The sequence below is a fragment of the Coffea eugenioides genome, chromosome 8, assembly GCF_003713205.1.
Source record: "Coffea eugenioides isolate CCC68of chromosome 8, Ceug_1.0, whole genome shotgun sequence".
NCBI classification, from domain to species: Eukaryota; Viridiplantae; Streptophyta; class Magnoliopsida; order Gentianales; family Rubiaceae; genus Coffea; species Coffea eugenioides.
In genome coordinates this window covers 46,178,028-46,195,280 of record NC_040042.1, presented here as the reverse complement: position 1 = coordinate 46,195,280, position 17,253 = coordinate 46,178,028, and the positions used below count along the sequence as shown (strand labels likewise).

Here is a 17,253-nt window from a genome sequence, read left to right as displayed (position 1 = left end):
TGTTGTATTACATTCAGTGCATACTTAGGTCCTGTTTCCTCAACACGATATTCCCGTATGATGTCCTCGCGCACATTGTCACAATTTTGCTTGTACACGGCATGCTCACTATGAAGGACCCCTTTTTTGTCAAGCCAATATTTGGTGGTCTTGCCTCTGGCCGCTAATATCTTCAATGCTTAGATTTGTGGATCAATTTCATATCTCTTTTATATGCGACCCTTCAATGCTACGGTGCCCTATGCACCGTCTCTCTGCTCGATTGGCTTGTGTGTTGCAGCCCCTTCCTCAAGCTTGTCCTCACATATTTTCCGACCCTTCACACCTTCCCCCTTGAGTTATTGCAGGCTCACCTCGTTCTCACGGGAAACATTCACAACACAATGTGCCCTTTCTTGCGTAATTAGCATAGTGTTTTCGTGTGGCACCATGATTAGTTTAAGGTTGTCTATGAATTTCATTCCAAAGACTACCGTATAATCGTCCATTAAAATGATGGTGAAGGTTGTCATCCCAACCCATTGTCCCAATTTGACGGGTACATTAGTTGCTATCCCGTCTAATGACACCCACTTTTCATTGCTGTCTTTGAACTGATCTTTGCATGGCTCCCATATTAGACCCAATGATCATGCGGTATTGTCACTCGTATAGTTGACATCTGTACCCATATCAATCAAGACCTATACCTTGCATCTGTTGATTCTGGTGTCCACATACATTTGGTCTCACCTTTGGTCATCCACCATTGCTTCAACCGCGCTAAGCATCATACACTTGAGTTTTCGCCATTCCTCCTCGTACTAGCATTCTTGAATGATAGCATGTAGCAACTTTCTCTATGCAGAAGTCCCTTGAAAAATTTGATGGGTCTTGACATGTATAGCAGTCGAAATTCTTGATCTTGCCCTTGTTGCCTTGAGCCCATTTAGTTTCATCTGTGGCGGAAGGAGTTTTCAACCCTTCATGTGATTTCGCAAGATTCGAGTGACAATCTCCCCGACTTGAGCCTTGGTCGGATCTCTTTCCTTTGTCCCTTCTATCATCCCTTCATAGGATCTTATATAACTTGGATACAACCGTTGTTTCAGCTAAATCTTTTACGTGCCGGCTTTGGAGTTGAAATTTGATCCATGATCGCAATTTGTCCATAAACGTGAAGAATACGTCCTTTGGCGACATATTTGGTATCTCTAGCAAGAGTTTAGAGAACTCCTTCACATACTCGTGGACATGTTCGTTCCTATGTTGTAAATGATGAAACTTGGCACGAGTTTCATCTTCCATGTCTGCTAGTTAGAATTGCTTCTTCTGCTCGTTCTTGAACGCGTCCCAAATAGTGATGATGTCAGACCCTTTCCTTATATCATTACACCTTCTTCGTCACCATACTAAAATTGAATCCTTCAAATATAATGGGGTTGTTTGCAGCTTGCCTACTTCCTCCATGATGCCAAGTGTGTCAAAATATCATTCCAACTCGTACAAAAAAATTTTTGTATCACATCCCATCCTTGCTCCACTATAAGTATCGAGTATGTGGCACCTCGACCCTAAGTGCAGATACGGTGGCTCCCATTGTTCTTTGTATGTTTAATTTGTCTAGTTCTAAGCGAAACCTTTGCAACTCCTCTCGAATGTACGAAGGCTCCGTGATCGTTGCATTTGCTAGCCAACTGTGCTCTAGATACATCAAGCTCCACATTGGGATTGGCAAGCTCCTCTTGGAAAGACCCCATCATAAGTCTAATCATCTCGTTCCCTTTGAGAAGTCTACCAACAGTCTTATTTAGCACGACTTACATGTTCCCACATAACTCTTCCACCTCAGATTGCGCTATGCATTCATCGAACTCAGCCCAACAGTCTTGGTGATTAGTAATGGTTAGCTCTATCGTAGTTAGCCTCTATTCAAAAGCGGCCAGCGACTCTTAAATGGCGAACTTGTCCTGACGGCCCTTGCTTCGAGTAACCCTCTCTGGTTCTCGCAAGACATGCTTATTCTCAACCTCTCATTGTATGCTAGCATCTGATATAATGGCTATTCACTTGTCACCTAAACCCACGGTATCAGCACAGTTCCGATAACAACTGTCATGGGCTGTTTAATGTTCTATAAATAAATGAAACATGCAGCACTAGAGATTATGAAAGCCTGAAATTCGTTGTGCATTTTATGTTTTTATTTAAAATTGAAGGTGTTGCAATTTAGTTGTTATTATTTAGTTTATGTGTTTACTTGTTTCTTGTGATTAAATAATTTGAATATACGCTATATTAGTATTGGATCAACTTTTATAGGAATTAACTCTAGATTAAGAAACTAGTGGGGACATAACATGATAATCTAGAAGTGAGGGATAATTGTTAGAGTAACTTTTGACAACTTACATGTGTTTGGCAAGTAGAGATGACAATTTTGCTAAGTGTTGGTAATCAACCACAAGACATAAACCTCTTTAGTGAAAGCTTTCTTTTGTCTTTCTCCATTGTTTAGCCGAGAGAAATAAGCAAAGTTGAGAGAAAAATTAAAGTTTTTCTTCCTTGTTTCAGCCGAGAGACTAGAGGGAAAGGTGCAAGATTTTTCCTTGTCTTGCTCCAACCTTCTAGCCGATAGTGAGAGAGAGAGAGAGAAAGCTTGAAATCCTTGCCATTTCTTCCTTGTCTTGCAGCCAAGAGAGCCCTTGCCTCCTTCTATTTTCCCCCAACAAATCAAGAAGAGAAAAGCTCCAATATTCCAAGTTTATTCCAGCCAAGAAATTGAGTGGTGAGTGAGAAGTTTTGTTCCTTTTCTGAGTCTTGAAACTGAGGAAGAAACTAGGAAAGTTTGAGGGATTTCAACCATGACCAATTCACAACCAAGGGGAAAGAGCTTGAGAAAGATTGGAGAAAATTTGCTCCATCCCTCTTGTTGCAGCCGAGAGAGAAAAGAAAAAAGTGGAAAGCTGTCAGTCTTGATTCTTCAATTTTCAGCTTCAATTTCTTGGGAAAAAAAAGGTAAAAAAGTGCTGTAAATCTTTCCTTCTTCCATGCCTTTTTAAGCTTTAAGGATGTAAGTTAGATTTGAGCAGAAAAGAGAAAGTTTTGGTGAAGAAAAGTTTCAATTTTCTTGCTGAAAATTTTGCTTAGCTGATGACAGAGTTATTGTGGTAGTTGATGACAAATTTTGTGAAGTTTTTTTGGTAAAATGCTTAGCCGAAACAAATATGTAATAGAACTAGATTATTGCTAATTCCTTCATTTTATGTTGGATAAATGATATGCTGTGTATTTGGTATTGTCAAACAAGTGGAAGGTTGAAATTTAGGGTGACAATCATCCCTGGGTAGGTTTAGTAAAATGATCATTACTTAGTGTACAAAAATCGAAATTGAATGCCGTTAATTGCATTTGAAACTAGACTCAAAGTATAAAATTTGAGCTTCATTTTATATACACACCAAAAATTGGCAAAGTTAACTGAAAATTCTGTCTTGCACAAGTAAAAACTAGAATGTTGTAGTAACTTGCGACTCAATTTGGACCAATTTATGAACTGAATCTATTTGAGGTATCTTCTAAAGATTGTTAGTACTTCAAGTCTAGTTTTTAAGGGGGTAATTTTTATAATTTATTGGCATTTATAATTCGAGTTATGATTTTTCAAAGAAATGATGCTCATTGGAAATTTTGTTTTGTTGGAACCGTGGGGAAGAAGCTGTGATTTTTTCAACTTTATCCCTAAAATTTTAGTTGTAAATTGACACATCTTGACTCTATATACCTGCTACCACCTAAATCTAGTCATGTATGTGATATTTGAGGAGTTAAAAGCATGAAAAGATTGACTTTTAAAGCATTTTCAAAGCCGAAATTTCTAGACAGCAAATCAAGAAGGAAAGCTACGAGTTTCAGTTCTTGTTTTTCAAAAATTTTGTTAAATTCTATCTAAAAGCACTTTACATACCTATTATCTCTTTTATCTTGACATGCATGTAGTGTTTTGCTTGAATCCAAGTGAGATAAGTGCCGATTTTTGGAGGAACCTTGCTGAAACTTTTATTTATGTTGATATTTGAGAATCGATGGAGTAAAGTTGAGAATTTTGTTTTAAAACAGAAATTTCTTGAAAAGTTTTGCTGGACTTTGAAGCTGCATGCCCTCATTTCAGTGTTTACGTGATTGTATGATGGATCTTGTTTGATAATTTGGAAGATTGAATGAAATTTTTGAAATGAACATGACTGAATTGCTGATTTATATCCAAGAGTGTGGCTGTGTTTTCTTCCAGTTATTTCTATTGTGCAAATATTATTGTGAAATGGAATTGTGCAAATATTGGTCGAGAACACTCTATAATCCTCCATTTTACCTTGTATTTTCTACTTACTCTGACTAGAGCAAGAAACATTGAGTTTTAGGGAAAGAAACTCGAGCTGTCAGCTATTTGAGTTTGTTTTGGACCGATTGAAATGGTTGAGGATTTCAAACTATTTTCTAAATTTTTTGGGAACTCCGACCAAACTTTAAGTTTAAAACAACCTAGAAAGTATGATAGTAAAATGCATGTTAAATTGAAGAAGATCTAAGCTAAGAACTAATGGACTTTAGATGGAAAACATGAATCACATTGTGCTAAAAATTCTGTTTCAAATTATCTTAAACTCGTACTTAGATTTTAGGGTCTAACTTTAAACTCTAAAATAGAAATTTATCCAAATCTGACTAAAATCCCATTGACACTATCTCATAAGAGTTTTGCTTCTAAAATGATCTATATAACTTAAATTCACTGATTTTTGGAGAAAAGTTTGAAGTAATATTGGTGACAATTTCTATCAATAGTAGTTGAGAGAGTGAGGACATGGTTTCCAACCTTATTTTCAAGAATTTGATTATAAAACTATATATACCTTAACCTACTTCTTTGATAACTCTTCTAAACTAGAATTTTAAGTGATATTATAGTCGGTTTGACTAAGATAGTATTTTGGAGTGAAAGTTAGTAGCGGAGAAAAGTTTAGTAATTGTAGTTTGGGCATGTCTCAGGAGTCGATGGTGAGTTAGAAGGAAAACCTATAATCGAGGTGTGACGATCCACTTCATTTGGTGAGTGTTTCAATGGTATGGTCTGATTTGTACTTGATTCAAATGCTGTTTTGATAAGATTATCGATTGATTGAAATGCTAGCTCTCTTGAATTGAATATTGGTTAGGCGAGTGTATAATTTATCGCACTCGACTTAATTTTACTATATCGCTATCCTTCTATTTATATGTGAAAGATATATATGTGCTTGATTTGAAGTCGTTATACTAGTAATGATTGAATTTCTGACGGAGTTAAGTGCTACGTCCGAAATAGATGGAAGCCACCTCTAGAGTCTGAATATGAATATTGCTATTAAATTTCTAACGGAGCTACGTGCTCCGTTCGAAATGGACGAGAGCCACCTCTAGAGTCTTACTACATTCGAAATAGACGGGAGGCACTTTTAGAGTCCGAATATGGATGATTGATCTTGAATAATTGAACGGAACTAAGTGTTGTGCAGTGCTAAGTGCCACTTGCGACGGGGGTCACCTCTAAAGCCCGTACGAGCCACCTCTAAAGTCTGTATCTATCCCGTATCTTTTAAAATTGATTGTACTACGTGTTATTATTTGGTTTGCTCATGTCTGCTCCATGAAAAACGTGATCGTATCACTGTTAGATGATATTTCTGGATATTTCTTGTTACATGTCAAACGTGATTATGTCTTAATGCGACTTTTGAGATACTTATTAGTTTGCTTATATATTTTCTTGGAATCTCACTAGACTTTTAACTCATCCCTTTATTTGTTTTCCTTAACAAGATAAAGGACGAGGCTGTGCATATTTTGATTGTTGAGATGGCTAGCAGACTCATCAGGCCAAGTACTAGAGATATACAACACGATACGTATATCGATGATATCGTGCATGTTTTTGGATTATGGTCGACCAGAGATGGTCTGAGAGAACAATTTTTGGGGTCTTTGTGATCTGAGCTCTTTTTCCTGAAGTCTATGTCGCAACAAGCTTCACAATCTTTTCGTTTGGTATACGATCCAATTGGTGTTTGAACTACAAACTATCTTCCCTGTAACTATACGTGGAATTTTAACCTCTGCTCTTACAGTTTATGCACAAAAAGAGAGGGATAAAAACGTTAAAAATAATGAAAAGATGTCTAAAATTCTCCTGTTGCTTGCATCTTCCTCCTTCCTTTTAGCAGCCAAGTGGAAACTGGTGTGCTCTTAACGGCGGTCTAGCCCCAAAAACCGCTTTTAAAAAAAAAAGGACAAATGTTCCTGCTGCCACGCGTAGCGGCAACAATTGTAACTCTTCTTTTACCCAAAAACGTAGATAAATGGACGCCTTGAGACAAATTTCCCTGTTTTTGGAGTCGTTTTATGTATTATATTTACCTGTGATTATCACCATCTTCATTGAATGGGAAAGCATATTTGTCGAGTGGGAATCAAAATTGTCTCCAACAATTCAACATTATTAAGTATGGTTGATCGTTAATCAGCAGTTCCCAGAGATTTTTTCCTTGTTTTGTAGAAAAACCATTACAAGAATTTCATCAAGGAAAAACAAAACATTAGAATCATGGGACGGATAAGATCTGGGATAAATTTTTCTCAAACTTGAGCTCAAGGGACAACCAAAATAAGGGTAGACCATTCACAAAGGGTTTTTTTTTTTTTTTTTTGGCCAAACTCTTATACGACACTCGAATATTGTTGAAAAGCAGAAATAATAAGGTTACAGTCAATGGCTTCATGGATAAAGTATTGTTATTAATAAAAATAAAAAAGAGTAGAATAATTAATTGTTTGGCATAATTAATTTCCCAAGTCAGATGCATATCATGCAACTATAACTCGCTACTGTAATCATTAACCAATTGTTTGACAAATGAAAAGATTTGCAAAAGATCTCAAAGCCACTGTTTGCATCTTCTCAGACTTATTATTGTTACAATTGACGTATGAATGATTAGTAGACTTAATTATTGCACAACTTGTATATGAACAATCCAGCACAATTCGATGCGTTTATTCTTTCCCACAGATTTTGAGTTCTGTTCTTGGAGATCTTACAATATTCACCTGCAGTTTGTCGGAGCGGCCTTGAATCATTAATTCTTCACCTCCACTTTATTCGATGCGTTTATTCTCTCCCACAGATTTTGAGTTCTGTTCTTGGAGATCTTACAATATTCACCTGCAGTTTGCTGGAGACGGCTTGCATCATTAATTCTTCATGCAGAGTATCGACTCGCTCATCTATGTAACAACCGCCTCCAGTTTCTAAATGATAATCATCACAATAGAACCTATAGGGTGAGCGGATCCACAGTCGTTCAAGTGCTGGAGCATTTTTTTTACCAAACTAGGAGGCATGAACGCGCTTTGCGCGATAGAAATATAAAATGCTCTGCCCAGTTTTGAACTAATCAAAATAATAATTTATGTAGAAAAGTATATTTTTAAGTATAGGTATTCTACAAGTCCGAAGTTTTGTTGATATTTCTTGGATGTTTCTCACAAAGCCTTTGGTGAATGGCAATTGGCAATTTACATTTTTTAGAAAACCATTTCTGATGAAACAATGGAGCCAACGTAGTATATAATACAGAGTAAGGAAAGAAAGAGTACCGCACAAGTTCCTCTTGTTTATGATTATAATTAAGAGACCAACATTTAAATATTTGTAGTTTGTTTTCAAGGCATGACTCTTTAATAATTTTCCAAATTAAGAATTTTTATTTTTCTTTCAATTTTTTTTTCTACGTGTATTACATCTAAACTATTAATTTTGTTATCAATTATTCTTATTTAGTAGTGAGAGGTAAATAATAACTGACTTTAAAAAAATTATAAATTAATTTTAATATTGTCATTCCATCAAATATTTTCTTTTTTTATCATACATTTTTGTTAGCTTCCATTTTGATTTTGAGTGGCATGAATAGGTGGTATAGAATTGCAGTATTTCTTAAGTCCTAACATTTTTTTGTATTTTATTTAGGCCTATTATTAAAAGTATTTGAATGTTTGTTATTGGCTTGTAAGTTTTAAGCTTAAATTTATATTTTTCAAATTATTGTATTTTTATGTATTTGATCATGACTGCGCCACTATCCTAGCGTACTCAATATCTTCTAATGTAACATAGTCACTGTATAAAAGGTTATGCCTGTGTTATTATGGTATCAATTTATGATACTTTTATTAATAAAAATATTTTGAGGACTAATATTAAGAAAAGAAATAATCAGAACGAGGGAAATAATTTATATTTTGTTCTTTTCGGAGAACTGAGGTATGATAAATGGAAGCTAAGGGAAATATTTTTGGTTCTTTTTCTTTTTTTGTTGTTTGAGGGAGGGCGGGGGGGTTCAGTTGGAGGCAAAAGCCTAGTTACATAGGAATATTACACCCATCAAAAAAGCCTGAAGAGCTAATTTTTCTGCTTTGATGGATCACACTGGATAAAAAAAATGCAGCCACGTGTTTTTTTTGTAACGAAAGTTAGCATCAACTTTATTGCTAAACATCAAAGGCTAATAAGTACATTCCGTTGAAACATCTACTATCAAAGCTTAACATCAAACTGAGGTCAATGTAATGAAAACATTATTACCAGACAAGAAACACAAAATTCCAATTCCATGTAAAAAAAAACATTTTTTATTCTATACAAATAATAGGAAAAAAAATCGTAAATGACAAAGCTATTGTATTACAAACCAATTGTTTCTGTCTTAAGATTTACGAGCCTTTAATTCATAACTAAATGTTATAATTCAAATCCTTTACAAATGGTTGAAACAAAGGAACAATAACTATTTAATAGTTATAATCAGTAATATCTAAAACATATTAATATACAACAAAAAAATATATACAATATTATAATTCATTAATACATACAAGATCAAATGTCATGCGGTATAAGTAAATACAATTACATACGAAATAAATCTAAGTCTACCTAATCTAACCTTTTTTTAAAATTAAGAAACAAAATGTATCAATAAGAGACAAACAAATACAAAATATCATTTTTTTATTTTAATTAATATACATATTTAATATACGTAGACAGAGCAAAATTATAATGAAACAAACAAATTTATCTCTCATTTGTATATAATTATTTAGAACTTGGCATAAACAAGTGATTGCAACCCAATAATTTAGGAAAAAATAATTAATTTTGTTATCAAAGTGGATAGAGGGACCATTATTTTTTTTTTTGAAAAAAGAAATTTGTTATATTAGAAATTCAGAACCAATGACTGTAAAAATGCCGTAGTACTTCATGGAATCTACAAAGACAGCATATGTCCTGGCGGCACTACTAAACAAAGCCAGAAGCGGCACTACTGAACAAAGGCAGAAGACAGATTCTAGGACCTCATGAATTGTCCTTTATTCCTTGTAACGAAGTAATGGTAGTAAAAATAATCCTTTCATCATGGCTGTTGCTCTTATCTTCTCAGCGAATTTTCGTCTTTGGAGGCCAGAGAAGCTTGAAATACACAAAGCGAAATTCATCAAGGCACTTCACACTAAAAATAACATTACTTGTTTTGTGTATAAAAATGACATTAATTGTTTTTGTATATAAGAAGGCCTTTTCTTTTAGACACGTTAACAATAAAAATATTTTGAGGACTAATGTTAAGAAAAGGGATAATCAGAACAAGGGAAATAATTTACACTTTCTCAAAGGGTCAAAGCTGCAACATAGCCAATGGTTGCCGAAGGGGTTTTAGTTTTACAGCTTAGTTAACAAATTGACGGAATGGGGCTCTAATTCCAAAACATGAAAGAGCATCCATGTCAGACTAATGCTGAAAGCTGCGAAATAAATCAATCTTAACACCGCTAATGTTCCAAGTCCAGACTGTTCATAAATCTAAAACTAAAACAGGCATGTTTCTCTTTTGGTTCTAATGGCAGCTCAATTGCCAACAAAGCTCTTCTTCGCAGCACCATGTTTGGCCAACCACAGCACTCACGTACTTTCCTACAGCTCGTCCTGCAAAAAGGGTGGAAGTAAGAGAGTTAAAACAATTGGAATTTCTGATAACAAGTCATCATAGTTAACTCAACACTGAAAGATTAGACAAGCCCTTACTTTAACATTTTCCTCAGCTGCGGCAGTAACATCTTCCTTTGTTTCTAATTTGGTGTCTGCATCATCACTATCTGCTTCATCAGCAGCAGCATCATCATCATCATCGCCTTCCTCAGCCTAATAAGAAAGTGCATGCAATAAGAACATATCACAAATAAAATCTGGAGCAAAAAGAGTCTCCTTTGAGAACAACATTTTAGTCAGGAACTTACATCAGAATCAACTGGGTCATCCTTTGCTTCCTGAAACAAAATCAGACAGGAGTTTGAGATATAAGTTGTCTCTTCATAATCAAATGATCACTATTCAAATAATGCAGTATAAAGGAAGTCCAAAGTCCAAACTATACAGAAATGGAATTCAAATGTACTCAAGACGTCATGCAACAGAGGAGAATTAATGAAAAGTACCTCCTTCTCTCTCTTCTTTTCTGCCTCATCAAAAGCAGCTTTTTCAGCCTACAACATGAACATTTCCATGTGTCAACAAGCAGATGACAATAATTTAAACCTTTTTATTTTTAATTTTTTTGTGCATAGCTTGGGAAAAAAAAATTCCACATACATCCTTATTCTTTCCACATGTCTCTTCGGCCAACTTCTTAGCATATTCAGGATCATCAAATACCAATACATTGTCAAATAGAGTTCCAGATTTCACCTGAAGAGGACATATATTTCCATCCATCAATCAGTTGAATCCAATGAGAAGAAACAATATCTCAAAACACTTGAGAAGTAATCTCACCTGCCACAGTTCAATGCCTACACACTTCAAGTTCAGGTAAACATATAGATCTGCATCATCCTTAAATTCTGCACGCATAAGCAACATTCAATCTGAGTCAACTTACACATCTATGGTTTAACAAAATACATGATCATTCCAAAAAGAGGGCAAACCTGGGTTATCAATCAAAGGTGCCTTCCATTTTCCCTTATAGTTAGGATTCTTGATTTTCTGATACAGAAACAATATACTGAGAAACACAGCTAGTCAATGAACAATTGCAATCAAACCCGAATTCAGATCCAACACACCTTGGCCTTCCACGGACCCTTGTATTCTGGATTGGGAATGGTTGGGGCCGTCCACTCACCATCTTCTTCATCATCCCAGTCCTCAGGCTGCAATGTGTAAACCACGCATCAGCAACATCATCACTGTTCCAAACAGAGTATAGGTGCATGTTGGCAATACAGGAAACAGGATTCTAATAAAAAATACCTTCTTGGCATCAGGATCGGGAATCTCCTTAGGGATGTCATCTTAACCCTGTATGAACAGAAAAAAGTGCTTCTTATCATCATTTTCTCGCTAGAATAACCCAAAAAAAATGGCAAACAGAAGAAAGAATTTGTTCACCTCTGGTTTCTTATCCTCAGGATCAGGAATGTATTCCTTGTCATCCCAATCTTCAGGCTGTCACAAAGGCCTAGTTAATACCATAACCACAGCAAAATATCAGTTGATGTTAATCAGAAAGGAAATGAAAATGCAATTACTTTCTTGGCCTCTGGATCCTTAATTTTCTTTGGTGGAAGAAGGTCCCAGTCAGAATACAAGCTACCAGTCTGCTTCTCAACATTGTCAATTAGGATGCTGTAAGTGGCATCTGGGTGTAGGATGAAGGAATAGACATGAGTGAGTTGGTCAGTTTCACATGGGACGTCCTTCTTGATTAAGTGGTTTGTTTCGTTGTAGTTGAGAATGGCATGAACTTTTTTGGTTGTGTAGCCACAGATATCTGGTCCAAACATGATACTGAAGACAAAAGTTCTATAGAATCAACCACTGTTGAAGGAATTAAAGAATATACAATGAAATAACAATGATTGCTAAGGCATGACCTGTATGGGGTGTCACCACCAAATTTCTTTTGATCAACATCACCACTGAGTAGTTTCATGTAGCCACCACCACAGTCAAGCTTCTGTTCATGCTTCACGGAGAATTGGAACACTAAGGTTTTATCCTTGTTGCTGAACTCAGGGAACTCAGCTGAAATGGCATAGAATCTGTAGTCTTCACTGGTCTGAATACCTGCATTGGGACATCAAAGCTAAGATCCAATGTACCCTTAACTTCCAAGTTCACATCCAATAGTGCACCAAGAATACAGGGCGAAAAAGGTTACCTTTATCATTGGCGTCTCCATGCCATTTACCAGCAGTATAATTCCACTCTCCAGCAGTATTATCTTCCTTTTTCCAGTCAGACTTTACCCACCGTTTCTCCCATCCATCTAAAAGTGTTTATCAGCACAAAGCATTTTAGTACGACAATCAAATAGAAATTGCTTTTACATTCATTTTAGTACAAAAATCAAACAGAAACTGCTTTTACATTTTAACAGACTTCCCTTTGGACAGAAAATGATATCTAAGAAAGCTATCTACCAACATTCCAACATTCCTCCCTTAGCCTAGCACAAGTGGGGTGTCCAAAACACAAAAACAAGCTGACATGATTATACATTGTTCTACAGAAACATATTCGTCCAATTGAAACAATGTGCAGTTGATAACACTAACCATCAACAATACGAAAACATTGTTCAAAGCCACCTAGGAGGCTAGGACCGACACAATAACATTGTTAAACCGTTAACATATTCAATTCTTTCCAAACATCTCAACTGGAAAGCTAAATAAACAGATCATATAACATCACCATCATCCCCCTGGAATCGCACAAAATCACACCTCTAACTTATCTAGTAACCAAGCAACATCCGGGAAGCAAGTGTACTGTCCAGAAAACAGTCCTCACATACAAATAAAAAAAAGATCAATTACATCCGACAAACCATTACATCGAATCATCAAAAAGAAATCCAAGTCTCAACTTTCATATAGACAGAATCAACAGATCTAGGTAACAGACCAGAATTCCATTCACATTTCAAATCATCCAATCAGAAAACTGGAATCCATACATCAACCGCTAATCCAAATCCGATCTTCCACAAATTAATTTCAACAAGTAAAGCTAAGACAAATTGAAAATAACTGAAAACCAAACTCAATTACTACTTCAACATTCAGAAAAAGAACAAGTAGAAGACAGAGGGAGAGATCGGGAGATGAAGATACCATCGAAACGCTCCTCGAAGAAGACTTTAGCGGAGGCGCAGGTGAAGAGGAGGCCGAGAGCAAGGCATAGAGAGAGAATCAGAAACAAAGTGGGGTGGAAAAGAAACACTAAACCACCAGTTTTTCAAAAAAAAAATCCTCTGAATAAGCAAAAAAAAAAATACAACCAGTCAAGACACAAAAAAACCACTAAATGATCAGCTATTAAGCCCTAGAATTTCAAGATATAACATCACAAAAAAAACACAAAAACATCTTCCCATGTAGACAGTGAAACAGAAAAAGAACCCAAAAGCCAAAAATACCGAAATACTACCTGATATTGATATTCCACCTACAAAAAGAAAAAAAGAGGAGCAAAAAATTTAAAAATAAAGTGAAGACAAGGGAGTGGAGATCCTGGGAGGGGATCTAGCGACGACGACTTGAAACGGAGGGAGGCAGAGGGGGGAATCCCAGGGCTGGTGGGAGAAGGGAAACATGTGATGTTGGGTGTAGAAGGAGCTAATAGAGGATAGGGAGATGATATGGTGGCAGAGGAGGGAACGAAGAGAGTCTGAGGAGATGAAGGGCGAGGGAGTGGAGATCTAGGAAGGAAGGCAGTGAATGATGCTGATGACAGCGAGGATTTAGCGGAGGGATTGGAAGTTCTAGAATCCCAGGGCTGGTGGGAGATGGGGCACTTGTGATGTTGGGTGTCGGAGAGGGAGATGATGTGGCGGTGGAAGGAACGGAGAGAGTCTGAGGAAAAATAGAGAGAGGAAGAGAAAGGAACGGAAAAAAAAACGAGCAGAAAAGGAAAAAGAGAAGAGAGGCGGCGTTTTAGTCTAACCTAGGTCTCGGCGGAGGAGGAGGGAACGGAGAGAGTCTGAGGAAAAAATAGAGAGAGGAGAGAGGAAGAGGAAGGAATGGGGAAAAAAAAGAGAAGAGAAAAGGAAGAAGAGAAGAGAGGCAGCGTTTTTTAGTCTAACCTAGGTCTCGGGCAATGCACTAAACACATAACAACGAAGGTCACGTGAGGACGACGAATCACGTGAAAAACGACCAAACTCTTGGCACTTTTATTACTTATGTAGATAAGTAGCAAAATGAATTTCATTTACTGTCCCATGAAATCCATTAAATTCCACTTCTTTTAATTGACCAAGGTGTCTGGGAGGCCATTCTCTTCCTCTTTCTTCATTAAAACCTGGACAAAGTAACTAAAGCCAAAATAAATCAGTTAGGTTCTTAGCTAAATGCATCGATAGAACATGTGATGCCCAACCTTCTAAAATGAGAAACCAAAATGAGGAGAGTGAAGAGTACATAATAAGTTCAGAGAAAGATGTACACTAATAATCATTTGTTTTTATTTTATCAGGTCACTGAAGATGCACAAAGAAACAAAACCAAGTATTTTAGTCACAATAACAAGCAATAATTTTCATAGCACGCTTTCACTTCTTTCAATTTGCCAAAATCATTCAATTAATATCTGCTTAAATTATAACCTTCAAACATAACTTAAGATTGGAGAAGAGAATTTGGTTGAATGAAAAGTCATGGACATCAAAAGAAAGGTCACCTTGGGCAAAGCCTGCTGGTTCCTACACATACTGTGGCATGAACAAGAAGTAGAAAGGAGAGAGACACAAAAAACCAGGAGAATAAAGTTTGACGGGCAGTTAAGTTGTTTCTCCATGCCAATGGACTGTGGCATCAACAAAGAAGGGTGAAAAACAAAAGACAAACAAGTGATAAATTTAAAAATCTCCCCACAGACTGCAACAGTAGATTCCTGATTTAAGCAGCATTGTCTCTTCAAAGTGACACCATTGGAAGTCACACCTCTGACTTGCATCTTTAAAAGCAGCGTGACAAAAAGTGCAAAAAACACATGCTGTGAGAACGTTAGAAGAACAATGTTATTTCCCAAAGTTTATGCTGAAATAAGTACCTATGGATCAGCTATATTCCATAGGCCTGTTTATTGGGGTAGGAACAGGGAGAGTGGGAAGGGAGAAGCAGGGCTCAGAGAAAGAGCAAAGCCACGCCAGGATGCGAGGATATAGCTGGTAAGCAGCAAAAAATAAGAGTCGCTATAAGCATGCAGACACTTATTTGATATGTCAACTGTCAACTATTCCCATACTGCATTCTAAAAGGGAGAAGCGGAGCTTAAAGAACAAGCCAAGCCATGCAAGGACGTTGGGATGTAGCAGGTAAGCAGCAAGGTTTGCCTTCAAATTGGGACCGACTATGGAATAAGCATGCAAACACTTACTTCAACTATTAAATATTCACATACTGCCCTTTTAGAAACAACACTGCCATCAACAGCTAAAACAAAACTCGTACAGAATGAAGAAGGAAAAAAGACATGCAAAGGTATCGACATCTAAAGAGAGATTTACATCTTACAAATTGGATATTGAAACGATTTTCAACCAATTTAACAAATAAACGAAGAATCTCATACATTACAAATCCACAAGATGTAAGAAAAAGATAATCTTGTACTTTATGGACATTAATGGCAACACTACAACTAGGGCCACTAACAAATTATGCCAAAGAGTGATCTAATCTAATTATGCTCAACTAAACAGATGTTCAGCTCAGATTCCATCCAATATCAATTTTATAATGGAAGTGGAAATTATATAAACAAAAATTTCCTTCCTTTTCTACAGATAAATTGTTATAATTGGATGGAAACCCCTACATCTGATGTCATAGAGCAAAAATTGACCTTGAAACAAATATGTCAAACCTCTAATCATCTATGCAAATCACGAATATGTACACATAAAACATCAAAAGTTGAAAAGAAATCCAGTCATTCTGGTTTTGCTAACTTTCGAAATTTAAAGTCAACCAACTCTCGATGGAAGATTGGCCTAGCTTGTAATCAAGCTGATTTGACAATAACCCTAGTTGAGGCAATCAACTTAAATGCTTCATATAAGCATCCATGACTAACATCAATTCACACTGAAGGCCATAAGGATGATCTTAAAACACTAGAATACAGCTTCTGAGTGAAGGTCATGGACTTAGAGAACAAAAAAATGAAAATGGGGCGGTACAAGTAGAAAATATGACAGTTAGAGAACGCTGTACAAAAGACATTCAGAATGGCAAAAAGAACAGTTTCACAGAGTACTTAACAGAGGATATTATCCCAAATAGACCTAAGGAAATGGAATCTTCAAGACTAAAGAAATTCATTCAGCATTTATTCACTTAGCGAAAAGCACCACAAATTTTAAAAGCAAATTAAATGTAACAATGCCATTTTGAAAATCCAATCTCTTCGAAGAAAGGGCCAATATCTCTTGCCTAATTTGCTTTAGTTATGCTAAGTCAAAGAATATTAGCCTTTTACAATGTTTCCAAAAAGATGGTAAAAAGACGCTAACTATAAATCAACCCCACCCCCCACCCCCACCCCCCAAAAAAAATCTCACAAAGAAGGGGAGAAAATGGGAAAAATTAATAGATTTAGTAACTAACCTGCAGACGAAATTCTTCTAAATGTGGACAAGCCTCCAAAATAGGCACAACATTCAGTAGATCAGGTGGAGACGTGATCATTGGGACAAAATATAATGTCCTAAGATTGCTGAACATATCCATCTTTCCAGGTGTATATTGTAGCTGAATCAAGAGAAACAAAAAGCATGAATACCACTGCCAAGAATTGGACACAGAAAATGATGATTGATAGTCAATACAAACCTTGTCACTGTGTGTTTGGAATAATAAGTTTTTTAACTTAGGACAGTCCTTCAGAACTTCTCCAAAAAAATAAGGTATGGAACCATTGCCAGTGAAGGTGATGCGTGCATCTTCTAGTTTGGGAACACAGAGCGAAAACTTTATCGGGCCATTGTGAAAGAAAGAAAAAGTAAGCAGGTTGCCAGCACAGATATGAGATATCAATCTCCTCCAAACCAGGACAGGAATGAACATACAGAAACTTCAATTGGAGACACGGAGCAGAGATAGAAA

The 17,253-nt window shown here is 36.3% G+C and overlaps 1 pseudogene; it reads right to left on the bottom strand.

The window, feature by feature from the left end:
- Positions 1-10,036: 10,036 nt before the first annotated feature.
- On the bottom strand, positions 10,037-15,100 carry LOC113780911 (annotated as a pseudogene).
- Between the last annotated feature and the right edge of the window lie 2,153 nt (positions 15,101-17,253).